The sequence below is a fragment of the Capricornis sumatraensis genome, chromosome 22, assembly GCF_032405125.1.
Source record: "Capricornis sumatraensis isolate serow.1 chromosome 22, serow.2, whole genome shotgun sequence".
Taxonomy (NCBI): Eukaryota; Metazoa; Chordata; class Mammalia; order Artiodactyla; family Bovidae; genus Capricornis; species Capricornis sumatraensis.
The window spans coordinates 49,874,417-49,892,125 of NC_091090.1; positions in this window are offsets into that span (position 1 = coordinate 49,874,417).

Sequence of the window (17,709 nt, forward strand, 5' to 3'; positions counted from 1 at the left end):
TAAGATCTTTTTAAACTGTAGCTTCATTGACTACAAACTGTCCTCTGTCTAGACATTAGTGATGTCTCTACAGAATTTATTTCCCTTTGGAGACAGGACAATGCAACAGTTGAGAGCCCACAGGTTGTAAACAGAACAGGATCAGTATTCTACCACCAGGCAGGTATCTTCAGGCAATCAGTTCAAACAAATGCCTTAGGCAATTGTTTCATCCTCTCTGACCCCTAGAGACACATGCGCATCATATAGGAACACTGAGTGTATTAAACGAGATAAAATGTAGAAAACTCTCAAACTTTAGTTGCTAGTTAGTCCTGTTGAATTTTCACAAACAGTAGCTCTCGTTAAAAAGAAGAAAGGTTGGGGGTGGGGGGAAGTGGGTTCCTTCATCCGAAACAATGTCCTGTGAAACGCAGTCACTTTGGATAAGGCATCCTATGAGTCCGCTCGTGGTTGTAATGGCAAGAGGACTGTGCAATCAACCCACTGAAGATTCCACTGAGAACAGACTGTCCCTCCCTCTATGATGGAAGTGGTTCGGTGGAATCAAACTGTCCTCAGTTAGCTGGCTGATCCTCCAGGTGAATGGTGCAGGACTGAGGACCCCGTGCTCATCTCTGACACAGCAGGTTCTTAGCGGGAGTTGCAGCCAGTTCTGCCTTAGTCAGGCTCTTTGTCCTTTCAGATAAATGGCCAGGTGGACTGCCTGCATTTCTGCCTACTGGGAGAATTGTCCTCTACCACCTTGAAGAGTGTCCAAGGAAGGGGCTTCAGTGCTCTCCGTGTTTGTGGACTGCCTCAACTCTTTGATTGCGATTAGTTAGTTAGAATGATTGATAACCAGGGTGGATTTTCTCTTCCTGCATCACTTACTTGGTTGTAGGAAAATCTTGTGAAGCCATAAGTGCAGGCTGGGAGGAGACAGTCTAGCCGGAATGGGAACCATGGGCATCTGAGCATGCTCTTGCAGCTCACCTGTGCCTTAGGGCCCGTGGTTCTTAAAGAAGGACCCGCAAAATGAGAACGTTCCACCAGAATTGCTGAGAGGAGGCTGGGCGTCAAATGATAACAAATCGCACTGGGGGACTGATTATGAATAAAAATAATCCTTCTTTTCATATTTATTCATCTCATCTTCTTCCTGGGTATCCCTTTTCTTTGCGATCAAAGGCTGACCTTTGATCTTAAGGTCAGCCTACAATGTTGACCAAGCCCATATATCCAGTTCCTGTCTCCTGGGACAAATAGAAGATTTTTTTTTTTTTCCTACTAAAGAGCACCATGAGACATGTTTTCCATTTAGAGCTGAAAATATCTATTTAACCCCATTTTTTTCTGTCTTCTAAACATGTGCCAAACCACTGCTGTGGTTTAGAAACTGGCTCAACACTTTATTAATATCAGGCTGTGAAAAGGAAGTGTGAATATAATTAGAAACTTTCTTTCAATTTTTGTTTGTAAAAACTGTATGCCTTGAATAATTAGTAACTTTTTTTTTTTCCTCCATCCATGCATTTAATGCTGAATGATTCTCAGGTTAGCTCAGGGATGTTTGTGTTTTCCATTCCAAGCATGTAAAAAACTGTATATATTTAATATATACAATTCAGTATGTTTGAGGATAAGTACATAGCCCTGAAAGCATCACCACTGTCAAAGTCGTAAATGTATCCATCACATCCCAAACTTCCGTCCTGCCTCTTTATCATCTTTATTAGTATTGTTTGTGTGATGCGTGTGCGAGAGAGCATTTCTCAGTCATGTCCGACTCTTGCAGCTCCACAGCCTCTAGCCCACAAAGCTCCTCTGTCCATGGGATTCCCCAGTAAGAATACCAGAGTGGGTTGCCATCTCCTTCTTCAGGGGATCTTCCTGACTAAGGGATTGAAACTGCGTCTCCTGTGTCTCCTGCATTGCAAATAGATTCTTTACCACTGAGCCACTGGGGATCAACCTATCCTCTTAACACTCTTTAAGTATACAATACAGTGTTAACCATTGGTACTATGCTGTGGAATAGGTCTCCGGAACTTACTTATCTTACATCTTACATAGTGGAAGTTTTGTACTCTGACCATTACTTCCACACTTCCCTCTCCTATCTGCCCCTAGCAGCCACCATTGCCTGATTCTATGAGTTTGACTAATTTTTATTATTATAGTCTGTGCCATGTGCTTTGTATTGGGAAACTATACCTTCTCCATTTGTTTGTTTGTTTTTTTCTCTTCTGAGTCCTTTGCTTTTCCACATAGTTATTAGAATCACTTTGTCAATTTCTACAAAAAAGCCTAGTTGGATGTTAAGGATTTCAGAGAACCTCTAGATCAAGTTCAGGAGAATTACCATCTCGACAATATTGAGTCTTCCTGAACATAAAATGTCTCTCCTTAATTTAAATCTTATTTAGATATTCTTTAATTTTTCTATCAGTGTGGTATAGGCTTGCACTTTTTTTGTTAAATTTACCCTTAGATGCTTTCATTCTTATTATCATTGTGCATTAAATTGTTTTCTTAATTTCATTTTCATACTCTTCATTGCTTGTACATAGAAATACAGATATTTTTCTTATATTGCTCTTGTGTGCCTTGCTGAGCTCATTTATCCAGCAGATATTTTGCAGGGAGAAAGGGAGTAGGAGAGGCTGTTCTTTGAGACTTTCTCTATATAGAATCAAGTTATCTGCAAATAAAACCAGTTCTGCTTCTTCTTTCCCATATGGATTTTTAAATTGACTTTTGATGTCTGATTGCACTGACCACAATTTCCAGCATAGGATTAAATACATACATGAGAATGGACATCCTTCTTTTGTTCCTGATCTGGGTAAAGATTCATTTAATAGCATGTAATTATATATGTTCCTAGACGTAGGGTTTCTTTGTAGATGCCCTTTATTAGATTTGGAGAAAGAAATGGCTACCCACTCCAGTATTCTGGCCTGGAGAATTCCGTGGACTGTATAGTCCATGGGGTCGCAAAGATTCGGACACAACTGAACGACTTTCACTTTCACTTTATCAAATTGAGGAAATTTCCTTCTTTTCTTCTTTTGTGAAAGTTTTTTTCCTAATGAATGGATATTGGATTTGTGTGTGTGGCTGTTGTAACTTTCATGGTGGCTTTTATCACTTATTAATAGAATATATATTTTATTAATAGTATGTATTATGTTCATTGGGATTTTTATATTAAACCAAGTCTTACATTTCTGATATGAATCACACCTTGTCAAGGATTATATTCCTTCCTCTGTGTTCCTAATATTTTGTTGAGAAGTTTTGTACCTGTACTCATGAGAGACATTGGGTTATAATTTGTAATTTGTTTGTCTCTAGTGTCAGAGTAATACTAATCTCACAGAATGAATTGGAAAGTCTGTTTTCCTTTATTTTTCTGAAAGAATTTGTGATGAAATGTCATCTCTTTATTAAACGTTTGACAGAACTTAGTGGTGAAACCATCTGAACTTGATTTTTTTTCTTTGTAGGCAGACATTGTTATTACTAATCCATTTTTAATTTATGTCTATTCAGATTTCTTGTTTTTTTTCTTGAATCAATTTTAGTAGAATGTGTCTTTCTAAGAATTTGTCATTCTATTCTAACTCGATTAATTTATTGATATAAAGTTGATTTTAGTGGTCTTTTATTTTAATTTCTATAAGGTCTGTAGGAATGTTTGGGCTTCCAAGGTGGTAGTGGTATGTTGGTTTTTCATCCCTGATTTTGGTAATTTATGTATTATCTTGTTATTTTCCTTGAGGAGTCTAGCTAAAGTGTTGTCATTTTTATTGATCTTGTTAATGAATCAACTCGGTCTCTTTAATGTTTTCTGTTCTTTTCTGCTTTCTATCTCATTGGTATTTGCTCTGGTCTTTATTATTCCCTTCTTTCTGAATGCTATACATGTAGTTTTCTATTCTGGTTTGATTTTTAAATTTCTTAAAGTGAAAGGGTAAGTAAGTAAGTGAAGTCACTCAGTTGTGTCTGACTCTTTGCGACCCCATGGACTGTAGCCTACCATGCTCCTCCGTCCATGGGATTTTCCAGGGAAGAGTACTGGAGTGGGGTGCCATTTCCTTCTCCAGAGGATCTTCCCAACCTAGGGATCGAACCTGGGTCTCCTGCATTGTAGGCAGACGCTTTACCGTCTGAGCCACCGGGGAAGTGAAAGGGTAGTTTTCTAATATAAGTATTTAATGCTATAAATTTCATTCTAAGTACTACTTTAGCTTCATCCCATAAATATTTACATATTTTTTGTGCTTTTTGTTGTTCAGTTAAAGCTATTTTTCTATTTTTCTTTGTAATCCTTGTTGACCCATGGATTGTTTAGAACTGTGTTGCTTAATTTCCAAATATTGCCTAATATTTGTGGATATCCAAAATTATATTCTCTTGTTTTCTAATTTAATTTTATTGTGGTTATAGAATATGCATTCAGTTCTTTCAATTCTATTAAATTTATTGCTGCTCTTTCATAGCTTAACATACTATGGTAGCTGATCCTTATAACCTGAACAAATGTTCCAATGGAGCTAGGCCAGTCGAAGTGGAGCCTCCCCAGTAAAACTCTAATCTGCTCATATTTGGAGAATCTTTAGTAGAGGTATTATCTGTTCACTACTTTAATTAAGGATGAACTTTCTGTAACTGAAGATCTTTAGTTAATCTAAAAATTGTAGTTCAGTAAATATTATTACAAAGAAAAGTTCTGGCTGAAAATAATTATGTTGTCAGAAAATATCCAGAAGAGAATATTTTGATTTAATTATTAAAAAATGTATCCTCCTAGTTATAAAATCGGACCATCCTAGTTATAGAATCTGATGTGAGAACTGACTGTAAAGAAGGCTGAGTGCTGAAGAATGATTGATGCTTTTGAACTGTGGTGTTGGAGAAGACTCTTGAAAGTCCCTTGGACTGTAAGGAGATCAAACCAGTCAATCCTAAAGGACATCAATCTTGAATATTCACTTGAAGAACTGTTGCTGAAGCTGAAGTGCCAATACTTTGGCCACTGATGTGAAGATTGACTCGTTGGAAAAGACTCTGATGCTGGTAAAGACTGAAGGCAGGAGGAGAAGGGGGTCACAGCGGATGAGATGGTTGGATGGCATCACTGACTGAATGGACATGAATTTGAGCAAACTCCAGGAGATAGTGGACAGGGAAGCCTGGTGTGCTGGAGTCCATGGGACTGCAGAGTCAGGCACTACTTAGAAACTGACCAGCAAGTTATAGAATCAGAGACTCTCTTTGATTCTTACACAGGAATAAAATATATATATATATATTGACTTTGAAAAGAAAAGCTTGAAATGAATGGTTTAATCCAAACAAGATGCAATGAGTTCTGGCCTGACTCTGGCTCTAAGCCAGATGCTGGATCCAAGTACCAGGGAGCTCAAGGCCACTGAAGAAGGTCTGCTTGAATAGTACTCGAACATCGAATAGCATGAAGATATTTTTAAAAATACTTAAAAAATCAAGCTGTTACATTTTATCTAATTTTCTTCTACATATAGCAGGAATATAAGATACCAAAAAGTAAAAACAAAAACCCCTTCCAAAATTATTAATAACTGAGACAGGATGTCTTACTAGTTTATTTGATTTTTAAAAAGAAAAAAAAGAAAATGAGTGAATAAGTAACCAAAAAACACTGGCACCCTCCTCCCCATTTACCACCAAAATGTGAGCAAATAAAAATATTCTTCTGTATTGAATAAGAATCTAAAGCCAGGGGTTTTCTGTTCCCGGGAGAAAAATGACAGTAACGCTGCTCGCTCTATTGTTTCCCCCCCTTCTTTCCTCTCCCCTCCCTCCCTCCCTTCCTTCCTTCTTTTTTCATTTCCTCCTTCTTCCTCCTCCTGTTTGCAACCTCCTCCCCCAAACTCCATCCTCACCTTTGCCTTCTCCTTGCTCTTCCTCTTTCTCCTTCTTCTTCCTTCTTTTTCTTCTCCTCTCTCCTGACCCCTCTTGCACTCCTCATTCTAATGTGAAAATAAAATGCTGATATCTTGAAATGAAGTACCTCTGACGTTAAATAAATGTCGTGGCTTAAAACTAATATCAGAGTTAAAAGATTCAGGACAAGATATGCACAAACTTTGACATAAAGTCTAGCCCAGAATGCAGGATTGAGACTACCTTACTTTTTAAGTTTAGAATTATAAGTTATGATTTCTATGTTAAATAAAATTCAAAATAAGGTTTTATGAAAATGAAGCAAGGAAAGTAAAAAAGGTACTTCAATAAATCTTGGGTTTAAATAGATAGTAACATTAAATATTAGATGTAAATATTTCAACTTCTCTCCACTTTATTGTTTGATTAAAATTTTCTAAGTTTCACTAAAGTGATCCATTTTTTAAAAAAAAAAGACAAATCTTGAGTTTACATATATGCTATAGATCTGACGCAATACTACGTGTTGGGACAGGCGCAACATGTATAGGCTTTCAGTTCAGTTCAGTCGCTCAGTCATGTCCGACTCTTTGCGACCCCATGAATCACAGCACGCCAGGCCTCCCTGTCCATCACCAACTCCAGGAGTTCACTCAGACTCACGTCCATCGAGTCCGTGATGCCATCCAGCCATCTCATCCTCAGTCGTCCCCTTCTCCTCCTGCCCCCAATCCCTCCCAGCATCAGAGTCTTTTCCAATGAGTCAACTCTTCACATGAGGTGGCCAAAGTACTGGAGCTTCAGCTTTAGTGCCCTGCTAACTATAGGAGCTAACGATATGGTGAGGTGTCACTGCATGTGACCACAGATGGTAAGAAGCAAGTACATACAAAAAGTAGTGATAAATCATAGATAGATGAAATTTTTCCATTTGAGATGGTTGGAAATATTTACAGCTTGAAACAATAAAATTGATTTTATTTGCATTCGTTGTAAGTGCTGCTATTTTATGTTATTTCTCTGTCCCCTGTTGTAGGGTTGGGGTGAGAATACTTGATATTCATGCCTTGGCTTCTTGGCATCTCTGATTCCATATGTCAAATCTAGCATCATTAATGTACATTTTTAAGCTTTCTAATTTTAGAATGTATTCAATTATTAGCCAAACTTCAGTTTGGTATTCTATCAATTGCATATTTTCTGAAATTAAATTTTCATTTAGTTTTGAAACCAGAGTGCAATTTTAAGAAAAAATTAACCCATATGCTTTGATTCATCAACTCAAATTGTTAAAGTACATTGTTGTTTTTAATGGATATTTTATGTTCTAAAGACCTCTTTTGAGCTATTTCAATGACATTTTTATTTTCATTGTAAAACAAAGTGATTAATTTTTAGCCAGGACATTACAAAACTGTCTGGAAGGAAAAAAAACTCTTTTCAGATCTTGCCTCTTTGCACGTCCACTCTCTAGAGTGTGTTGTTACTATAGGCATCAGACCCTGAGTGCGACAGTATAAGGTAAGAAAGAGAGAAGAGTTGGACACAAACCAGAAAGGGCATTTGTGGAATAGCGTCATTTTCCATTTATGAACAAAGAGCACATTCAAGTTTATGATTAAGTCAAGCAGAGGTGTACAAAATCACTAGGGTTCTTCTACATCTACAGTGACTAAAGTGCAATCACTTGAGATGCATTTATTGATGAAACCACGCCAAAATATATTTATAAAAAGAGACAGAGCTCCATTTAGTAAATTTGTGAGAGTGACTAAATGAGATGAGAACATTTATGAGTAACACTCTTGTTTTCTTAGTCAAAAGAAGCCAGCTCAGACACCATTCAGTGGCAATCCCAGTGCTTTCAGACTGAACCTTGACTCACCATCATGCACCTCTCTGTTTAATCACCTACGACTGCTTACCCAGAGCAACAACCACAGGCATAGCAGAGAAAAGGGAGAAAAGAACCAGAGGGACTGTGCTACACTCCTGTGAAATAGATGGTTCAAGCTGGTTTTAGAAAAGGCAGAGGAACCAGAGATCAAATTGTCAACATCCGCTGGATCATCAAAAAAGCGAGAGTTCCAGAAAAACATCTATTTCTGCTTTATTGACTATGCCAAAGCCTTTGACTGTGTGGATCACAATAAACCATGGAAAATTCTGAAAGAGATGGGAATACCAGACCACCTGAGCTGCCTCTTGAGAAACCTGTATGCAGGTCAGGAAGCAACAGTTCGAACTGGACATGGAACAACAGACTGGTTCCAAATAGGAAAAAGGAGTACGTCAAGGCTGTATATTGTCATCCTGCTTGTTTAACTTATATGCAGAGTACATCATGAGAAACTCTGGGCTGGGAGAAGCACAAGCTGGAATCAAGATTGCTGGGAGAAATATCAATGACCTCAGATATGCAGATGACAACACCCTTATGGCAGAAAGTGAAGAGGAGCTAAAAAGCCTCTTGATGAAAGTGAAAGAGGAGAGTAAAAAAGTTGGCTTAAAGCTCAACATTCAGAAAATGAAGATCATGGCATCTGGTCCCATCACTTCATGGGAAATAGATGGGGAAACAGTGGAAACAGTGTCAGACTTTATTTTGGGGGGCTCCAAAACCACTGCAGATGATGACTGCAGCCATGAAATTAAAAGACGCTTACTCCTTGGAAGAAAAGTTATGACCAACCTAGATAGCATATTCTAAAGCAGAGACATTACTTTGCCAACAAAGGTCTGTCTAGTCAAGGCTATGGTTTTTCCAGTGGTCATGTATGGATGTGAGAGTTGGACTGTGAAGAAAGCTGAGCACTGAAGAATTGATGCTTTTGAACTGTGGTTTTGGAGAAGACTCTTGAGAGTCCCTTGGACTGCAAGGAGATCCAACCAGTCCATTCTGAAGATCAGCCTTGGGATTTCTTTGGAAGGAATGATGCTAAAGCTAAAACTCCAGTACTTTGGCCACTTCATGCAAAGAGTTGACTCACTGGAAAAGACTTTGATGCTGGGAGGGATTGGGGGCAGGAGGAGAAGGGGACGACTGAGGATGAGATGGCTGGATGGCATCACGGACTCGATGGACGTGAGTCTGAGTGAACTCCGGGAGTTGGTATGGACAGGGAGGCCTGGCGTGCTGCGATTCATGGGGTCGCAAAGAGTCGGACATGACTGAGCGACTGAACTGAACTGAGTGACATCAGAGCATGGTTATTCCGAGACTGTTTTTATACAGTCTGTCACTGAAATCTGAAAATCCATGGTTAGGGATTTGTTTCTTTGGCTAAAAAAGTTGTTTTCCAAAACAATTCTAATCATCCCTTGAAAGGATGTATAATAGTCCTTCTCAACCATTGAACGTTGGTAATAAAGCTTATCAGATTCTTATCAGGAATTATAAGTTTTGACGGAGGAATATCGATTTTGCATTTTTCAGAGTTTTGATTAGACTAGATACATTTGTAAGTGATTTTAAGAATGCACTTAATTTATCCAAGAACCCCCCTGTGCAGATTAACTGAGACATAGTGGGAAGACATTTTCTACCAGGTTCATTGTCAATAGCAAAAGCAATCTGTCCGAATTCTGCGGTTGGTTGAGTTATTTGTAATCCAATAAAAAGTCAAGCAATATATTCTGGCAGGGTTCTTTTGGTGTGTATTTTCATGAGTATATTTCATGATTTTTTTTTTTCCTCTGTTGAAAGACAAGAGAACCAGGAGCAGCTGGATTTTGATTCTGAGATAGACCTAGCTCTACTGAGATATGTCAGTAGGATATGAAATGAAACTTTTCTGCCGAAGTTTTAAAATTATTAAAAAACTCCTAGAGGTGGAGTTCTAATCTATACAAAGTATGTGTGGCAAGCCCCATCTCTGGCTCATACTAAATGTATTATAGCAATAATGCCTGTTTTGTTTTTTAATTTTGAGATCTTTTCCAACCTTGTACTGTACTTCTGTACTTTCTCATTTTATTATCACATCTGCATAAAGAAGTCATTATCAACAATTTTTACAGAAGTAACATCTGAGTCTTGGGTAATTATGTGAAAAGTCCAATCCTCAAAGGAAGGGGAAGTGTCTGGTTCTGCTTGATGATACTCCAGTTCTTCTTTCAGTCAGGCAACTATTTTTCTTCTTTCCAAAATGCGAGAACCATAGAGATCATTCAAAGAAGATATTTCCATGCTTTTCATAATAGTATCTGAAGTCCATTGTAGGGCCAGGTACAAGGTCAAACTTGGGATATGTAAAGCTATTCATGGTCTCTACCATCTGATTAAGCTGACAAAGTCCCTTTTGCCCTTCTTTCTTACTGTGGTGGAAACGAACCAAAGTTGTAATTCTTGGAGAGTTTTGGAATGGTAAACGCAGTTCAGACCTGGGTGCTCGTTGCTCTCTGCATGTTAAAAGGTAATTGAATAGGAGCAAGTCTAAGTGCAACGGATATGTAGGCTAGAGGCACTAAGTTGCAGCTTCAGAGAGGTCACACTGAAATGAATTTTTTAAAAGAACTATAAAATTGCATCTAAGATAGATGGGGAGCAAAAGCAATATTTAAATGAAATTGTTATGGATATAAGTCACTTTCCAGGCATTATAACTATTTCTAACATAAAATATGTTTTCACTTCATATATAAAACATTGTTATTATTCACATCTTATGACATGTTAACATATTAAAACTTAAATGTTTAATGCATATATTAAAATTTTGTGTCATCATTAACCCAGCTGATGAATTCTCTTTGAAAAAAAAATAATGGGAAAGATATATCAAGAGAGATAATTTTTACAATTAGAATAAAAATATGTAACTTGAAGTGTGGTGAGATAAAAATGTCTAAGTCAGAGTTCCAAACCCCACTTTTTTTTTTTTTTTTTGCTTGTGGGAATCATACTGCCATTTGTTTTCCTATTAAATGACATTTCAAATACTTTATTATAAACATAAATCACATCTCCTTTCAAGAAGGCAAACGACAAACTAAATTTGAGATCTGGCTTGCATTTCTATACCCTACCCAAGACTAAATAGATGAACAGTTGCTTTATAGATTGTATCTGAAGGATAAACAAAGAGAGACAGTAGATTACAGGAAACATGTCACTCGAAACTGACATCTGCCCTTTAATTCACAAGCATCATCCTAAACCCTGTCACTTTGGTTGACATCTGTTACACATCCTGATGCATGAATTTCTGGAAAACTGCAATTTTATCTGCAGTCGGTTCGAAAAAATGTATATATACATCTATGTGTATGTGTGTACATATTTTAAAATGCTTTGCTATGTCTATAGATATGACTTCACCTTTATTAGTCTTTTAAAATGCTGAAAGAATGCTATTGTTCACCAGCTGATCCACTGGATTTAATAGTGGCTGCTGTTGGACACAATGAAAGTCCTATGTACTGAAACTGTACATCCTTTTCAATGCAGGAAACTTCCACCATTGACTTCTTTGAATTAAATCGTCTCAAGAAGACCCTTGTTAGGTGTACGCATATAATTAATACCTGAGGTGAGTAAACCATGAATGTATTTACACTCATTGTCATTGTTTATCACAATAATGGAGAAAATGCCCTTTGAAGTAGAGAGAAGAGGAACTCCAGCATGATGAAACAGTGAATGGAAGACGCACTGAGCCCTGCTCTAGTCCTTCCCTGCTCACCATATGGTCATCCAACTGAGAGCATCAGCGGCACCTGGGAGGTTGTTAGAAACGCATGTTCTCAGGTTCCACCAACCCACAAACTGAACCAGAACACACTGGGGTCAGGGCCCAGGAGTCTGAATTATAACAGACTCTTGCTTTGATTCCAATGAGTGCTAAAGACACTTGTCAAGCACTAGTCTAATGCCGGGCTGGATGAAGCACAAGCTGGAATCAAGATTGCCGGGAGAAATATCAGTAACCTCAGATATTCAGATGATACCACCCTTATGGCAGAAAGCAAAGAAGAGCCTCTTGATGAAAATTAAACAGAAGAGTGAGAAAGTTGGCTTAAAACTCAACATTCAGAAAACTAAGATCACGGCATCTGGTCCCATCACTTCATGGCAAATAGATGGGGAAACAATGGAAACAGTGACAGACTTTATTTTGGGGGGCTCCAAAATCACTGCAGATGGTGACTGCAGCCATGAAATTAAAAGACGCTTGCTCCTTGGAAGAAAAGCTATGACCAACCTAGATAGCATATTAAAAAGCAGAGACATTACTTTGCCAAGGGTGGGAGGTTGGGGGGGGGGTGGGCAGTGAGTGATGCACAAAACAAAAGCAAACAGTTTAAAAACTCTCTCCATGTGTATTAACTATTTCTCTCTATGTGGATAGCAACATGAACATAGCAATAATTTATTCAATTGTTGAGGTATTTTTAGGCTGTTTCACTCTTTGACTATGTCAAGAGGGCTCCTAGAATGTGCTTCAGTTCAGTTCAGTCACTCAGTTGTGTCCGACTCTTTGCGACCCCATGAACCAAAGCATGCCAGGCCTCCCTGTCCATTCTGGAGTCCACCCAAACCCATGTGCATTGAGTCAGTGGTGCCATCTAACCATCTCATCCTCTGTCGTCCCCTTTTCCTGCTGTACTCAATCTTTCCCAGCATCAGGGTCTTTTTATTGCAGTTACAACTTCAGCATCAGTCCTTCCAATGAATAATCAGGATTGCTCTCCTTTAGGATGGCCTGATTGGATCTCCTTGCAGCTCAAGGGACTCTCAAGAGTCTTCTTCAACACCACAGTTCAAAGCATCAGTTCCTCTGTGTCAGCTTTCGTTATAGTCCAACTCTCACATCCAAACATGACTACTGGAAAAACCATAGCCTTGACTAGACAGACCTTTGTTGGCAAAGTAATGTCTCTGCTTTTGAATATGCTGTCTAGGTTGATCATAACTTTCCCTCCAAGGAGTAAGGGTCTTTTAATTTCATGGCTGCAATCACCATCTGCAGTGATTTTGGAGCCCAGAAAAATAAAGTCTGACACTGTTTCCACTGTTCCCCCATCTATTTGCCATGAAGTGATGGGACTGGAGGCCATGATCTTAGTTTTATGAATGTTGAGGTTTAAGCCAACTTTTTCACTCTCTTTCACTTTCATCAAGATGCTCTTTAGTTCTTCTTCACCTTATGCAAGAATGTGCCTGCATACTTCTATAAAGAGAACATAGGTATATATCTCTGCTGACAATACTTATGAGTGGAATTATTGAATCACAGGGTATACATATACTCAACTTTAGTAAATGCTATCAACAAATGATCCAATGTGATTTTAGAAATTTTGACTATCAGCAGTATGTATCTGCCATTTTTATGTTAGTTATTCTGAGTAGTAGTGTATGACTGTACATGTATGCGTGTTGTAGTCTGATGATTAAAGAAGTTGATGGTTACCTTTTGGGGCTTTCTTTACTGAATATTCCTTTCAAATTTTATTATCTTGTCTTACTTCCGCTGACTCTGGATTTAGTGTGTGCTCTTTCTCTATCCATCCTCTTGAAAAGGAAAGTTGGGTCATTTGTTTTTAAACTTTATTCTTTTTTTAAATATTAATTTAAGGCTGTAAGTTTCCTTGTAAGGATTATTAGCTGCATTCCCAAAGGTTTGATATTTTATGTTTTCCTTGTTATTTAGTTAAAATGTTGTCTAATTTCTATTCTTTAAAAAAAAATTCATGCATTACTTAAAAGTTCATTGTTTAATTTCCAAGCAGTTGGGGAGAATTTCGAATTTTTTTCTTTTTTATTGATTTCTAACTTAATTTTACTGTGGTCAGAAAATATACTTTGAATGTCTTAAAGACTTTGAAATTTGTTGAGGTTTGCTTTATGATCCAATATGTGGTCAATTTTGGTAAATATCCCTTGTACATTTTGTTGTCATTGGGTGAAGTATTTTGATGTCAGTTAGATCAGTTGGTTAATTGTGTTTGTGAAGGATATTCTCAAAGATGGCCTATGATTATCCTTGCCTTGAGATAATCAAACCCTTATGGTATCCCCTCCCCTGGTATTGGTAGGTCCCATGAGTTGCTTCTAACCAGTAGAGTATGATGGTTATATTACATAAGGTTGTACCATTAGCCTTGGGAGAATTTCTCTTGCTGTTTTTGATCAATAAGCAGCATGAGGAAGCCCCACATGACAAGAAACTGGGATTCTGATAACCAGCTGCAAAGTAAGAGTAATCTCTAGACAGTAGGTGGCAAACACTTGGGGTCCTTGGTCCAAATAACTGCAAGAAACAAAACTGCGCTAAGAAATTTGTGATCTTGAAAGCCGAGCCTTCTAGGTCACGCCTTGAACTGAGAATGCAGTGCCAGGCAACACCTTGACTGCAGCTTTCACTGGAGACTCTGAGACAGAGACGATCCAATAAAGCTGTGCTAGACCCTTGACCCACAGAAACGTTGAGACTGAGTTGCATTGTTTAAGCCTAACTCTGTGGCGATGTGTTATGCAGGAACAGATAACTAATCCAGTGTATTGCAACTCTATGTGCTGTGCTGTGTTGCACTTAAGTTGCGCAGTCGTGTCCAGCTCTTTGCAACCCCATGGACTGTGGCCCGGTAGGCTTCTCTGTCCATGGGATTTCCATGGACAAGAATACAGGAGTGGGTTTCTATTTCCTTCTCCTGGGGATCTCTCTGACCCAGGGATCAAACCCACGTCTCTTGCATCTTCTGAATTGGCTGGCAGATTCTTTACCACTGCACCACCTGGGAAGTCATAGGTCACCCAAATTTATCTTGGATTTTTAAATATAAGGAAGTATAGAAATCATCCTAATCAGTTCAGTTCAATCGTGTCCCAGTCTTTGTGATCCCAGGGACTGCAGCGCCCCAGCCTTCCCTGTCCATTATCAACTCCCAGAGCTTACTCAAATTCACGTCCATCGAGTCAGTGATGCCATCCAACCATCTCATCTTCCGTCATCCCCTTCTCCTCCTGCCTTCAGTCTTTCCTAGAATCAGGGTATTTTCAAATGAGTCAGCTCTTCGCATCAAGTGGCTGAAGTATTGGAGTTTCAGCTTTGTGTTAATCCTTCCCATGAATATTCAGGACTGATCTCCTTTAGGATGGACTGGTTGGATCTCCTTGCAGTCCAAGGGACTCTCAAGAGTCTTCTCCAACACCACAGTTCAAAAGCATCAGTTCTGCAGTGCTCAGCTTTCTTTATAGTCCAACTCTCACATCTATACATGACTGCTGGAAAGACCATAGATTTGACAGACAGATCTTTGTTGGCCAAGGAATTTCTCTGCTTTTTAATATGCTGTCTAGGTTGGTCATAGCTTTTCTTCTTAATAGCTGTATTTTAACCTCCAGTGTATGCTTAATTAATTTTGACCCTTTTTATTTTAGCTGATGATTTTTCCCTTAAACTTTACTCGGTCTTATCCTTAACCCAGGTTTCATTTCACATTTGCCTTTAAAAATTTTCTCTATCATTGATATTCAACTCAGTAAATTTGGCTTTCTGATGCATCATTTGGGAAAACAATGTTACACTTTGTGAATCTTTGTCTAAGTGGGAGATTCTGCTGCTGTTGCTGCTAACTCGCTTCAGTCATGTCCGACTCTGTGAGACCCCAGAGATGGCAGCCCACCAGGCTCCCCCGTCCCTGGGATTCTCCAGGCAAGTGGGAGAGTCTAGATCATTTCTATTCTTTGCCACTTCTGTTATATATTTGCCCTAATTTTGTGCTTCCTTGCTTTTTTCCATTTCCGTAGTTTTGCTCTACATAAATATTTTTTTCGGTAGTCATCTTAAAGGCACGTATGTAATGTTCAATTCATATACCTAGTTATCGATTTTAAATTTTGGTGTGTGTTTTTTTTTTTTCCCATGAATCATTTATTGTATCGATGTGAGGAATGAAGGGAAATTGACAGAATGGCATATCCCACCTTTGCCATTTTCTTGTTTCTTTTTATGTAAACTGGGTCCTTTTAGACATTTGGGCATTTTTATAATCACTGATATTATATTTTTGTAATCCTGCATATCTGTCATCATAGTACAGCTCATTTTAATTTCATTCCTCTGCATTTGGTGATTTTCACAGATTTGTCCTCCATATCCATAATTTAATACACAACAGTATTAATTCTATAGTTTATCCTTTCTCTTTTTAGATCCAGTCTTACTTTTCAGATTTCCTTAAGGTCATTTATTACCTACTTCACTTTCCTCACTTTCCTTCTCCAAAACTGACTCCACCTATAATTTCTATGTGGCTTCCATGTTTTGCATTTCTTTGAAATATCAAGCAAGTACACTATAATTATTTTTTGTTTTTCTCATTCTGATACTTTCATCTGACTTTTGAAAATACATTCTTTCCTTGGTTCTTTGTTGTTGTTGTTGTTGTTGTTGTTGCGCCAACATTTCCTAACAAAACCCTATTCTGTCACCATTTTTTCTCCATGGTCTCTCCGCATTCTAACATAGCTTGAATTGCTTTACCATGCTCATTACTCAAAACTCAGATTAAATAATGCGTTCTGTCACTACCCTCAGACAATTATAACCATTTCCCCCCTCTGTTTTCCTACAGTATTTTGCACATATCATATCAAATCTTAAAAGTTTGTTTTGTTTTCTTTTCTTTTAACACTTCTTTTTGTTCCTTTAGTTTTGACACTCTTGAGGGCAAGACCTTTGCCTTGCTCTTTGTGCCAGCAGCAGGCAATATACTACCTGGAGCACTGTGGGCAAAACATAAATATATAAGTGGTCTGATGCTTCTGAGTCAGTATAAATCCATCATCACTTCAGAAAAAATGCCTAGGGTATATCCTTCAGATAGTGGGAAACAAATTTATTTTTCTATATAAAGGAAAAATAAAACTTTGTGGAGAATATTAAATATCTTGTTCCACTGAGGTATTTATGGGGTTTTTGAATTGAATTGAAATTCCTCTCTCCGTATAAATCCTAGATACAAGTCAAGTGTTCTTAGGGGACTGATACTAGAAAAAGAAACAAAAAGGAAACCAAACATTAGGTTTTAGTCTAAGAATTTGAGTGCTTTTTTAGACCCACCAAATATAATCAGATTTATATTTATTTTTACAGAAATGTTTGCTCAGCTAATGCATTCCTAATCAAATACTGGGTGTTCCATGATGGAAATTTCAAATAAAGTTCTTAAGGCTGTCAAAAAGTAAATAAGCTCACTAGAATTAAATTTCTTTGTTTCCCAGTGGGTCTCATAAATGCTTAGGAAGGGATATGGTGTGCTTAGAAACTGGCCAGTTAAGATACTCAAATACCAGTCCTGTCAACATACTCTCCTCCATCCCTCACCCCCAACCAAGGATTTCACACTTACCTTCTGATGAGATATGTCCGTTTATAAGCGACAGCGGCTTGCAAAAGATCTACCAAAAAAGGTTAATAGGATACAATTTTAAAAATCCACAATTTGATTGACTAATCTACTTTGTATAAAAATATCATGCATTCTGTATCTTCTTATTAACGTTATGTTGTTATGGCTACCCATATGAACTTTACCTGCATTAGCGTCAGTGAGGTCTGATGAATTTTTTAGCTTAACATTAAGTACGCACAGGGGCAATGCATATTGTTTAAATGTAACTTTAGATGATTTTGAGTCTGATTTTGAGTTTCCTTGTTGAATCTTCTGGAAGTCTTTGACAGGATACATTGTGTCCACAAGGATTTTCCAACTCATATAAGCTCTTCTATTTTAACCCTTGTGACATGGGAATCACAGAGAACTTAGTAAAGCACTCTTCTTGATGCA